We start from the raw sequence: 13,309 nt of genomic DNA on the forward strand, positions 1-13,309 counted from the left end.
ATGACGATAAGCTTTAAGCTTATAAAAAAAAATAACATTATTATTATTTACAGAAGTGTAAAACTTGACACTGCTTAACAAAACCATTTGCACCAAAAGCATATATAAATATAAATATATATTTCTTTTTAAAAAGCATAGGTGATGGTGCAATGTAAAAAGTACTGGTGCCGGAGCCATGTAAAAGGCACTGGTGCCTCATAAAAAGTGCTGCTACCATGTGAAAGAATATCCAGTGCCCTCTTTAAAGTGGTTGGCATTAGGAAAGGCATCCAGCTGTAGAAACCAAGCCAAAACAGACTATGGTATCTAGTGTGGACCCCTGGATTTTCCAGCTCCTGTGAAGCCATCCAAGCATGGAAAACAGACATTAAATGTTGATGATGATGATGAGGAGGAGGAGGAAGATGATGATATATGTTGTTATAAATACATTTATACATTATGGCTCAGTTTTCGTTTCCATGTTGTCAGTTATAGTCCTCCTGGTTGTAACATGCAAAATTAAGACCAAGCACCCCTGGGAACACCATCACTCTGTTCACTTGATTCCTAGAATGCAGAGATCCTCAAAGTAAATTTTGTATACAGTAAAGGTTTTTAGTAACTAGAAAAGAAGTCAGAACCCTACTGCCGACAGAAAAATGGCCATAGTTGATACAGAGAAAATGAGTTGGTGGCAAATCTGTACAGTACATCCATTGTTAGCCATGGACACAGAAGAGGTGTAGTGGGTTCATAGGCAGGGTGTGTCTGCTTGTTTGAGTATAGCAGGTTCTATATATAATTGGTGCTAACAAATGCCTTTTTGTCTCTATCATGTATGCATATATATGAGTACACATATGCATATGAATGCATGAAAATGTATATGTGTATGCTTATTCATGTGTGTGTGTGTGTACCTGTACCTGTGTGCATGTATATAATATATATATGTATGTATGTTGAGAGAAAAGAGAGAGAGAGAGGTAGATATATTTATATGTATACATATGTAATATATGTATGTCTGTATATAATAAATAATATATAATATATATATACATACATACATATATATATATATATATATACATATATACACTTACGCACTCACACTCACACACACATGCATATATGGGTACAGGATATCACTAACGGTGCAAATAACATGAAATACGTATATCTGTATATGCACATGTATATGTGTGTGTATACATGCATATATACATGTGTGTGAATATATATATTTATGTATATATATGCAAGTGTGTGCATATTTTATATATATATATATAATATATATATATATATATATATATATATATATACATATATATATATATATATATATACATACATACATACATACATACATACATGCACATATGTATACACACTCACACACATATGTATATCTATATGTTGCGGATAGTTTGAAAATATTAATTTCACACTCAGCTTATTCCTATCACAAATTATTTTATTATATTTCAGCGCATTTTTTATTTATGCGTTTTGGTTTTTAAAATTTCAATTCTACCAATATGTTTTCTGTGATTGTCGCAGCATTCTATTCACCATGCTATGAAATTTAATAGAAATTTGAAAAATTATTGATTTCCTGCGGATAGTTTTGTGTATTTGTGGGCTTGTGTTTTCTTTCATGTTTAAAAGAACAGCACAATAAATACATATCTTCGAAGATCTCTCTCTTATCTGTTAATCATGAGTATTTATATATATATATATATATGGTGGAGGTGCAATGGCCCAGTGGTTAGGGCAGCCGACTCGCGGTCGTAGGATTGCGGTTTCGATTCTCAGACCGGGCGTTGTGAGTGTTTATTGAGCGAAAACACCTAAAGCTCCACGAGGCTCCAGCAGGGGGTGGTGGCGATCCTTGCTGTACTCTTTCACCACAACTTTCTCTCACTCTTTCTTCTGTTGGCCTGCTCGCTTAGCCAGCGGGGCCAAAACAATGTGAAGCGCATTGTGACCAGCCATGTGTAGCAACATCTGATAGCCTGGTCGGTCACTGTGATCATGGTGATATATATATATATATATCCATGTAAAGGCTCATGGCCTGGTGGTCAAAATGTTGCATTCCACTCAGATTGTGGTTTCGATTTCTAGCCAGACGGTGGAATGTATTCTTAAGCAGAACACTTTATCCCACATTGCTCTGCAGTCACTTTGATGTCAGACACACAGCACACTCTGCATTTGTAGAAGCAATGTCTGTTTGATACAGGGTGTGATCGCAAGCATTTGATCACTACAAACAAATAATCTGTGCAGGTTCATGATAATGATGATGATCATGATCATTTAATGTCTGCTTTCGATGCTGGCTTGGGTTTGATAATTTGACATGGAGTTGGCTCGCAGGAACTGTCCAGACTCCAGCTGTCCATTGAAGCATGGTTTCTATGGTTGGATGCCCTTCCTAATGCCAATCACTTAACAGTGTGCTAGGTGCTTTTACATGGCACCAGCAAAAGTTGCCAAACCACATCTATCATCCACCACAAGAGAAGCCATCACTCATACATTTGTGTGTTTTTGTCAGAGAGTCAAAAGTCCTTCCCAAGCCATAGGCTCGTATGGCCAGTTTCCGGAATTCTGTGAAGTAAATATTACCCTTTCCCCACCTCCCCAGATGGGATGCTGTTCTGATCTGGACCACTGTGAAATGAAGAGTGTTTTGCTCATGAACACAACACATTGCCCAGTCAAGGAATTGAAACCACAATCTTACAGTCATGAGTGCAACACTCTAACCACTGAACCATATGTCTCCGTGTATGTGTGTGCGTGTGTATATAAATACACACACACACACACACATGTACATATATGTATATGTATGTATAATGGTCCTTAGCTATGTTATCTCCTCATGATTTTGTCTATGGCTTACTGTAATGGCCTCTGCTCATCAAAGACAGCTGAAGTCATGTCAACACGAGGAAGACATTTCCAGTTCACTTATCTCTCCTCCACCTATTACCTTTGTTGTGTCGACCAACCCCTAGGGCCCCCTCTCTCTCTCTCCCTCTTCTCCGAACTAATTACTATGTCCAGTCTTCCTAACCCAGAGCATCACACTTTGAAATCCCCTCCTGGCTTATGTTCTTCCTGCAGGTGTTGCCTTGCGAATGATTCAAGAGAATCATTGATGATGGCACTAAGACTCATGACTCACCAGGCTCAGAACTATAAAATCCAGGGGCATTTCCCCTTTCTTCCAAACCCAGCAGGTACAGCAAAAAGAAATAGAATGCAGAGACTATACACATTCGGCTCAATATTCCCAAGTGAGAACTTGTGGTTCTCATTAATAACCCAACACACATGTACACACACACACACTGTACATTGTACATTTATGCAAAGGCCATGAGCACTTCCCCTTTCTTCCAGACCCAACAAGTACAGCAAAAAGAAAGCGAACAAAGGGACTGTATACATTTGGCTCAATATTCCGAACTGAGAACTTGTGGTTCATATCATAGCCCAACACACATGCAAACACACACACACATGCACTCACTGTACTGTTATGACAACACACTTTCAGGTGATATCTGATCAAATCTGTTGGCTTATATGGATTTCAGTTTTATATTACAGATGTATATATCATGTAAGGACAAAAAAGACATTTTTTTCTTTTATGATCTATCAATCTGTAAATTATCTGCCCTTAATTATCATAAATAGCAATGGTAATTGCTTCAGATTTTGGCCCTAGGCCAGTAATTTTCTGGAGAGGGGTTACTTGATTACTTTGCCCCATCCTTTCACAAGACTTGATTGATACTTTATTTTATTGATTCTAAAAGGATGAAAGGCAGAGTCAACCTTTCTGGAATTTGAACTCAGAATGTAAACAGCCCAAAGAAACGGCACTAAGCATTTTCTCAAACTTGCTGACAGTTCTGCCAGGCACAAAGCCAATAATTTTGAAGGGAGGTAGGTAGTCGATGCCACTGACCCAGCACTTTAGCTGTTACTTTATTTCATCAATCCTGGTGAGGTGCGGGACAAAAGGCAAAGTTTATCTTGCTGAGATTTTGAACTCAGAAGATTAAGATCTGAAGAGATATTGCAAGGTAAGTTCTCCAATGCCCTAACAATTCTACCAATCTACTACTCTGATAGTAATAATAACTAATAATAATAATAATTATTATTATTATTATTATAATTATAATTATAAATGCCCTGATGCAGTATCATATAGTGGCTCTCATGGCTTCTGAGCTTAACTAATTGGAAGTGTTATCATGTACATTGTTTTGTCTTGGTATCAAAGATGGGCTACAGCAAATATTCTGCTCAATACCACAGATTTGCTTGTCAGTTGTTTGACCGTAACCAGTTGAGCATGTCCCTTAGTGGCTGACGATATGTGCATCTCTACTCATGAGCAGAAGCAGTAGGGGTGCATCATAGCCATGTGTTGAGAGGAATTCTTTGGGGTTTGAATAATTGACCTTTGGAAACATGGGTGTTTCGTTCAACATCCTTAAACAATCCTTATTCAGGGACTTTTGAGTGGGATGGGCTACTCAACCTGAAGAAAATTCTAACTGGGTCCCCACCTGCAAAGCCATGCACTGTTTATATTGATATGAGATCACCATGTCGCGCACATATGGTTGTACTGCATGTGCCTGGTATACCCTTATCAGACGGGTAGTCATGATGGGTATACTGGGCTTCATATGTTTGTACCCCATTGTCATTTTGATGGCATGCACTGCTCTCTCACTCAATAAACAAAAATAAATAAATAATAATAATAATAATAATATCCACTACCCTGATGACAATAATAATAATAATCCACTACCCTGATAATAATAATAATAATAATAATAATAATAATCCTTTGTACTGGAAGCACAAACGATTCACATATGTCTATATTTGTGTGTGTGTCTGTGTTTATCCCACCACCATTACTTGACAACCGATGCTGGTGTGTTTATGTCCATGTAACTTAGCAGTTTAGCAAAGGAGACAGATAAAATTAAGTATAGGCCTACAAAGAATAAGTCCTGGGATCGATTTCTTTGACTAAGACCTTTTAAGGCAGTGCTCCAGGATGGCTACAGTCAAATGACTGAAACAAATAAAAGAATATGTATGTATGTATGTATGTTTATTATCTGTCGGATTGCCAAGTGTGTATTCCGGTCACCGTTTATTTATGTGATCTGTGGCATGAAGATAGTTGATCCAGTTTATTTGACAGCACCCCAGTTATCCAAGATGTAGAAGGAGATGCCAAAAAATTGTGTGTTATCTGGTCTGTTGCTATATTCTATAAAAGGCTGCAAGTTCTGTGATATTGGTAATTTTGGTTGCAGTGTAAGAGCAAAACAAAATAATCTGGGGCTTGTTGAATTCCATTTAGTATCATATGTTCAATTTCTTACGTAAACAGGTGCATGTATATGTGTGTGTACATGCGTGTGCTTTCTTTGCAGCTGGTTCCTATTTTTAAATGAGCCATTGCTGTAGCCTATAACAAGAGTGAATGTTACCTATTTTTTTTTCCCATTCCAGTTTCACTGACCCATAAAAAGAAATATAAACACACAGGTATGCACTCACATACATCCATATATCTGTGTGTGTATGTGTGTTTCTCCATTTCTTATCAAAAAAAAGTCTTGAATATCTCACTCAATTTCAGACTTAGTTATGTTTAATAAATGAGAGACAAATAACCTCAGGTCTATTTATCCGGCTATTTGTCCAGTTATCTTTCAGAGAGCCCTTGCTCCCTTCTTCATCCACTAGGTTACCTGAAATAATTTGTTTTATATTTTACTTGATTCAGTCATTAGGCTGTGGCCATGCTAGGGCACCGCCTTGAAGAAATTTAGTTTGTAAATATACATACATACATATATATATATATATAATATATATATATATATATATTATATATATATATGTGTGTGTATATATATATATATATATATGTGTATATATATATATATATGTATATATGTATGTATATTTACAAGGGGCTTCTTTCAGTTTCTGTCTACCAAATCCACCCACAAGACTTTGGTTAGCCTGAGGCTATAGTGGAAGACACTTGCTTAAGTTGTCACACTGTGGGACTGAACCCAGAACCATGTGGTTGGGAAGCAGGCTTCTTACCACATAGCTGTGTCTATGTCTAGCTGTTATGCTTGTTCTCACCATTGTTATTCCTGTTTAGCTTTAGATTAATCCTGATCAAGTGGACTTATGATCAAAGGTGAATTTATTAGGGGTTTTTACGACTAAGTTATCTAATACAATTTTCTACATTTTAATATTGTCGGATAATTCCAGGGAACTTTCGCTGCTGTTTCTAGCAGTTTAAGTTATGCTGTAATCTGATTGGTTTGAATATGTTGAAGTATTACATATTGATTTTATGCCCATGTCAGCCCTGATTAAGTTGATTAATGATTTATGACTACATTATCTGATGTAGTCACCCATGTATAAAAAATGACAAGCTGTGATTTGATGGAGATTTAGCTGCTATTTCAAGCAGGCCATATGAAGGTGTAATTCTATTGGCATAAATATACCAATAAATTACTCTTTTACTCTTTTATTTGTTTCAGTCATGTGACTGTGGCCATGCTGGAGCACCGCCTTTGGTCGAGCAAATCGACCCCAGGACTTATTCTTTGTAAGCCTAGTACTTATTCTATCGATCTCTTTTGCTGAACCGCTAAGTTATGGGGACATCAACACACCAGCATCGGTTGTCAAGCAATGTTGGGGGGAACAAACACAGTCACACAAACATACACACAAACACACACACACACATATATATATATATCGCCACATATATACAACAGGCTTCTTTCAGTTTCCGTCTACCAAATCCACTCACAAGGCGAGGCTATAGTAGAAGACACTTGCCCAAGGTGCCATGCAGTGGGACTGAAACCGGAACCATGTAGTTGGTAAACAAGCTATTTACCACACAGCCACTCCTGCGCCTATATAAAAGAGCTGGATAAAAGTTTAGAAACAGAAAAAAGAAAAGCAACTTGTTTTATCAACCCCTCCAATATACCAATAAATTATTTAACCCTTCTGATACCAGCTTACCAAAAACTACTTTGGATCTATGATGCTAGCTTATTGTTTAAACATGATCCAAGTTAAAACCTTCAAGCAAAATTTCATGTTAAATTATTGCAAACACCAGCTTAACGAGAACAGCAGCTATCAAACATCATTTTCAGCATTATCATCATACTAATAGTCATCCGAGTCATCATCATCATTGAAGTCTTTGTCATCATCATCATCATCATCATCATCATTCCTTTCATCAATTGCTTAGAATACAATTGGCCTTTTATTTTAATGAAATAATTATTTTGTCAACATTAATTATATTCTAATAAAATTTCAAATTTATTTGCAAACTTATAAAATGAAAAAACAAAATCCCATAAAAAAACGACAAGACAAATCTTTCAATAAAACTACAACAACAACACAAACACTAACAAACCAACACCTCAAACATCACTTCCTAAGTACCTGTTCCTCTTCATCTTATTCTCTTCATAGAAAATTAAAAATTAAAAAAAATTTTTTAAGTCAATGTAAGTCCTATATATTTAGTGCTTACCCTTTGTTTTGTATTTGTTGTTGTTGTTGTTGCTCTACTTAGAAGTAAAACATATTTGCAAGGGGGAAGAGTTCCTGGAAATTAACACAAGAATGCAGTCATTGGTACTTAGACACATTCCTGTTAATAAAGAGGATTAGTTTCGGCGTTACGTGGGTGGTTGCTTAGCATGCCTGCACTTGATCAAAGTTTCCGCTATCTACCCCCACCCCCGCTACACACACACACTCATACACACACTTGTCCATGTATTTCAGTGGAAATGAATTTCTTTGAAAATTGAGTAAAATTCTACAGCTGTCTATCCTTTTGACCTTTTGATAATCATTACGTAACTCGGTATATCTATCTATCTATCACTGTTTTTCACTCTCCCTTCTCTCTCTCTCTCACACACACACACTCTCTCACTATATATATATATATATATATATATATATATATATATATATATATATGTTCTGAAGGGATGCTATAAAGCGAAGTGCTTTATGGATGTGAAACCTTGGGTAACCCTATAGACCAGCCATAACTATCTTTATCTAATTATATATATATATATTTGTATATATGTATATATGTTTGTATATGTTATTTATATACATGTATAAACAACTTTGTGCTTTTGTGTGTGGTTGTGCGTACATGTATGTTTATTTGTGGAATGAAATGGTGAGCTGTTTTGGAAAATTTTTGATAGTTTTCAAAAAGTATGAAGTGGATTCTAAGTATTTATAAGTATTTGTTAGTATTTATCAAGAAATTAGCTACTCTCTCTCCCTCTTACTTCCACTCTCACCTATTGTTCTTCTCTCTCTCTTTTTCTCTCTCTCCCCTCCCGTGTTTTTCTCTCCCTCTCCTGTTTTTATCTCTCCTCTCAGACAAACTACTCCCCACACAACTATTCTGGCTGTTCCCATTTGAAATTCAAATTCCACTTCTGATCACTAACCCTCTTCTGGTAGAATGCGAAACTTTTCAGACCTTGACTAACAGTGATTGGCCTCAGCTATCAGATACAGGAATTATTCAAATAAAGTCTAAGTTGCAATGACAGAATGAGCAGGTGCTGCACAGAGCTGGATAAAAGTTTAAAAACAGAAAAAAGAAAAGCAACTTGTTTTATCAGACCCTCCACCTTTATTGAAAGCCTAGATATAGATATAGAATTGGTAGAGTACCATAATACTGCTGGCTATCTGGTAATTCTAAGGGTGAATGAGCTCTATTTTGTACTCTAATGCATTTTTAATGGAATACACCTCAAATATATCTATATATATATACATATAGATATTTTATTAACTATAAATAAGGGTATCTGAGAGACACTACCATGCCAAAATAGCAGTCAAACCCTGATCCTAAAAACCACCTAAAATGTTTTTAGGTGGTTTTTAGAGTCAGGGTTTGACTGCTATTTCGGCATGGTGGTGTCTCTCAGATACGCTTATTTATAATTGTGAAAAATTATTACCTTTGTATGGTATTTATTCCCATGCTGGCCACTTGATAATATCAATATTTAAATATTGATATTATCCTTATTATAAAGATATTTTATTAATAAATTTTTCCCTTATGAGGTTTTTCATGCTAACTACTTGATAATTTCTTATAAAGATTTTATCCTATTTTAAAATTATATAGATAGATAGATAGATAGATATAGGTATGTATGTGTGTATAAATCATCCTTTCAGTTTGTGTCTTCGATAATGTATGAAATAAATGACTACGTACTTGAAACAAGCAAGGCACTTGCTTGTTTCAAGTGGTTGATAGAAACCCATTGTGTCGCATGTGTGTGTGTGTATACACACATGCATGTAACTTCCAATAAATGCATTGAGTGCCCTTCTTTCGTTTGTCCACTTACTCATATATATGTTTGTGTGTGTGTGTGTATATGATATGCTTTTCATATGTATACATTTGTGTGTCCTTGTCTTAACAGTGAATAATAATTGTATATAAGTGTTATTCTCATATGAGCAATGTCTCTGAAATCATGTCCATCCATGAGGATGTATTACTTTGCTTGGGAGCAGCTGCAGTTGGTATCATGAAGGGCATCTTGGTGTAGAAAATATATATATATATATATATATACATACACGCACACACATGCACACACACACACATACATATATAGGTTGATTATCTTTTTTATTCTCTCAGGATTTTAGGATCAATTTTGGTTAGATTTTTTTAATTGAAATGTGTTAAATTATATAATTATTTTGTTTTCATCTGTCATCATTCCAAAATCATTACGACCCACCACCATAACCACCACTACCACCACCACCACCACCACCAACACAACAACAACAACAACAACACTACCACTGCTCCAACCAAAAACATTCTCGAAGTATCATTTTTGTCTCTAGCATAAAATAAGGTTCACTTTTTTAAATTTGCCCTATAGTCTGTTCCCTTTCTTTCCTTCCTTTATTCAATTTATATTTTTGAAAGCATTCAGACTTGATCTCAACAAAAACAAAAAAATAAAAAAAAATAGCATAAACCAGAATTAAAAAAAAAAACAGAAAAAGAAATAACACTTGCCTGCCCCTACCCATATTATAATAAACAACATTACTATACAGACACATGGCTCAATGCTGCAGCCACTGTTGCTGTTGGTGCATTGCTTTACTGCATCACTTGCTCATTCTGCTATTGCTTATTGCATGGTCAGTGCACAGTATATGTTGTGGGTATTTCTATATTTTCTATGAATTGCACTTGGCATCACCGATGTATACAGCAATTTGCACTCATTGCTATAGCTACTTGCATTATTTTTCTCATTCTATCCCACTTCCTCACCTTCATCACTCCTATTGCTACCACCACCATATACATATGCAAACACAAGTATGCACACACACACACACACACACACATATACATGCATATGCACAAACACATACACATACACACTTGTCCTGCTTCTTGTTGAAAACAGCGCATTATTTTTTTCTTCTCTATCTTGCAGTAAAAGAGAATTTAACCAATAATGCATGTTTAAGCGAAAGAGTAAAGCAAATTTAGTCCTAATATACAGTACATATGTGTGTGTGTGTGTATTTATAATTATATATTGATAGAGAGACAGCGTGAAAAAACTATTAAGATGGGATAGGCTCACAATCAAGATTATTTATTCGATGCTTAAAGAGGTGAATAGTGTTCTTCAGCATATGTTTAGAAGAAAAAGAGAGAAGGAAAATACACATGCACTCACGCACGTGCACACACACACACACACAATATATATATATATATATATTATAATATATATATATATATATATATACTTATATGTAAATACTAATATATATATCTGGAAATGTAATATGTGACAATTATTCGGTAGCCAAGATAAAACTCCGAGTTTCGGATGCCGAAGTGGAAATCCACGCCACCATCTCTTCAGTTATCTGGCCATCGGAAAAACACTATGAAAAATGACCGTCATATATAAAATATTTTTGTAATGCTTTAACTGAGGACGGTTTACATAACGGATGCATTCTGTGTTATATATCATACAAATCTGAAACATACGTATTAAATGACTTTAAAATCTCAGTTTTGCTTGACTTTATTATTACTACTGATATGACTCAATGTCAATACAATCTAGACAGTCTTGATGCCACTTGCACAGATACTCAGATATTAACATCCATTATCAAGCGGGAGTGGGGGAACAAACGTATATAAATGGCAGGCTTCTTTCAGTTTCCAACTACCAAATCCACTCATAAGGCTGTGGTCGGTCCAAGGCTATATCAGAAGACACTTGTCCAAAACACTTGCTACTTACCTCATAGCCACTCCTGCGCCTAACAGGTTTTTCAGTGAGTTTGGTCGCTTGTTTGAGTATTTTAGCTCTTATTTCTAGCAAGCTGGTACTTCATGTATCCTCTATTTTAATTATTTATTAATTAGAAAATTTTATTGGTTAGCCAATTAATGGCATTATTGCTTGCTGGCCACTAATATTATTGTTGTTATTATTATTGTTTATTATTTATATATTTACTGCTAATGATAATAATATATTATTGAATATTCATTCAAATATTTACTCATATATATCTATGTATGTCTATACGTATGTATAGATAGGTAGGTAGATAGATAGATAGATCTGTATGTATATATATATATATATATATATATATATATATATATATATATATATATATATGCATACATTATTCAAACTCGCACTCATGTAGTGTATGTGTATGTCACCTTATGTACTGTACACAAAGTGCTTGTGGACTTCGTTACTGTTTATGTCCATGCTTGTGTGTATACTCTGTATGTATATGTAGCTGTATTCATGTGATCAGTCTAAGAATCTTGAAGGGAGAATCCCTGGAATGTTTTTACAAATTTTCACTGTACTTCTGATTGACTGTATTTGGAGAATGTGAATCACTCTGCTTTGTTCTTTTCTGGAAAACATTAGAATTTTTAGGTATATATATATATATATATATATATATGTGTGTGTGTGTGTGTACCTACACACACACAACACACACACACACACACACACACACATATGTAGATAGATAGATAAAAGTATTTTTGCAGTATTGTTTTTATATCTTTATTTTTGCGTTTTTGTTTTAAATTTTATTTTACGGGAGAAAGTTAAGTGATGAGTAAAAATTCCATCAATTTTCCAAGTCCATTTTCATCTTTGCGGCGTGTCTGGCACTGGTGGAGGATGGAAAAAATAGTGTATTGTTGCACTTTGACCTTCATTGATCTCTCACCTTTTAAATTGTTTCTGGATTTCTTCATTAGGCTTAAATAAATAGATATACTAAATATTCATTCACAAACTCAAGCATAAGTACATATACATATATATAAATATGTACTTATATATATATATATATATAAACATGTACTTTGAGAGAGAAGTACATATGCACATTGTGTTACAGACCGTTAAAGATATTGTTTCAAATTATAAAACTTAAATTGCCACAAAAACTTGCAGACACTTATTGAAAAATATGTACCATGAAATGTATTTGTTTCATTTGTACTGTTATTAATGTTACATACGTATATGAGTGTGTGTGTGTGTAAGAAGCTTGCTTCCTAACCACATAGTTTCAGGTTGGTGTGTTTATGTTCTCGTAACTTAGCAGTTCAGCAAAAAGTATCAATGAAGTACTGTTAATTCATTTCACTAAAAATTTGGTGACATAGTTTGGCCACAGTCTAGCAACTGAAACATTTAAACGATAATATATATATATTTATATATATATATATATATCCTGAGCAGCCAATAACACTATACTTGTTCCACGTCCTTGTGTTGTTGTGTTTTCTCTTTGTGTTTTCATGTTTGAATTAACTATATATATATATATATATATATATATATATTCATCATCATCATTTTAGTGTCTATTTGTCCATGCTTGCAAGGGTTAGGCAGGACTATATTGGGGCAGAGCTGTCTATGGCCAGATGCCCTTCCTGACATCGGCTCTCATCAGTTTTCAAACAAGGGAATAAATCCTTATTGTATTAGGACAAAGAGCGCAGGCATGGTTATGTGGTGAACTGGAAACAAGTGACACCATCAGAAACAAAAAC

This window comes from Octopus sinensis, linkage group LG4 (genome assembly GCF_006345805.1).
Source record: "Octopus sinensis linkage group LG4, ASM634580v1, whole genome shotgun sequence".
NCBI lineage: Eukaryota > Metazoa > Mollusca > Cephalopoda > Octopoda > Octopodidae > Octopus > Octopus sinensis.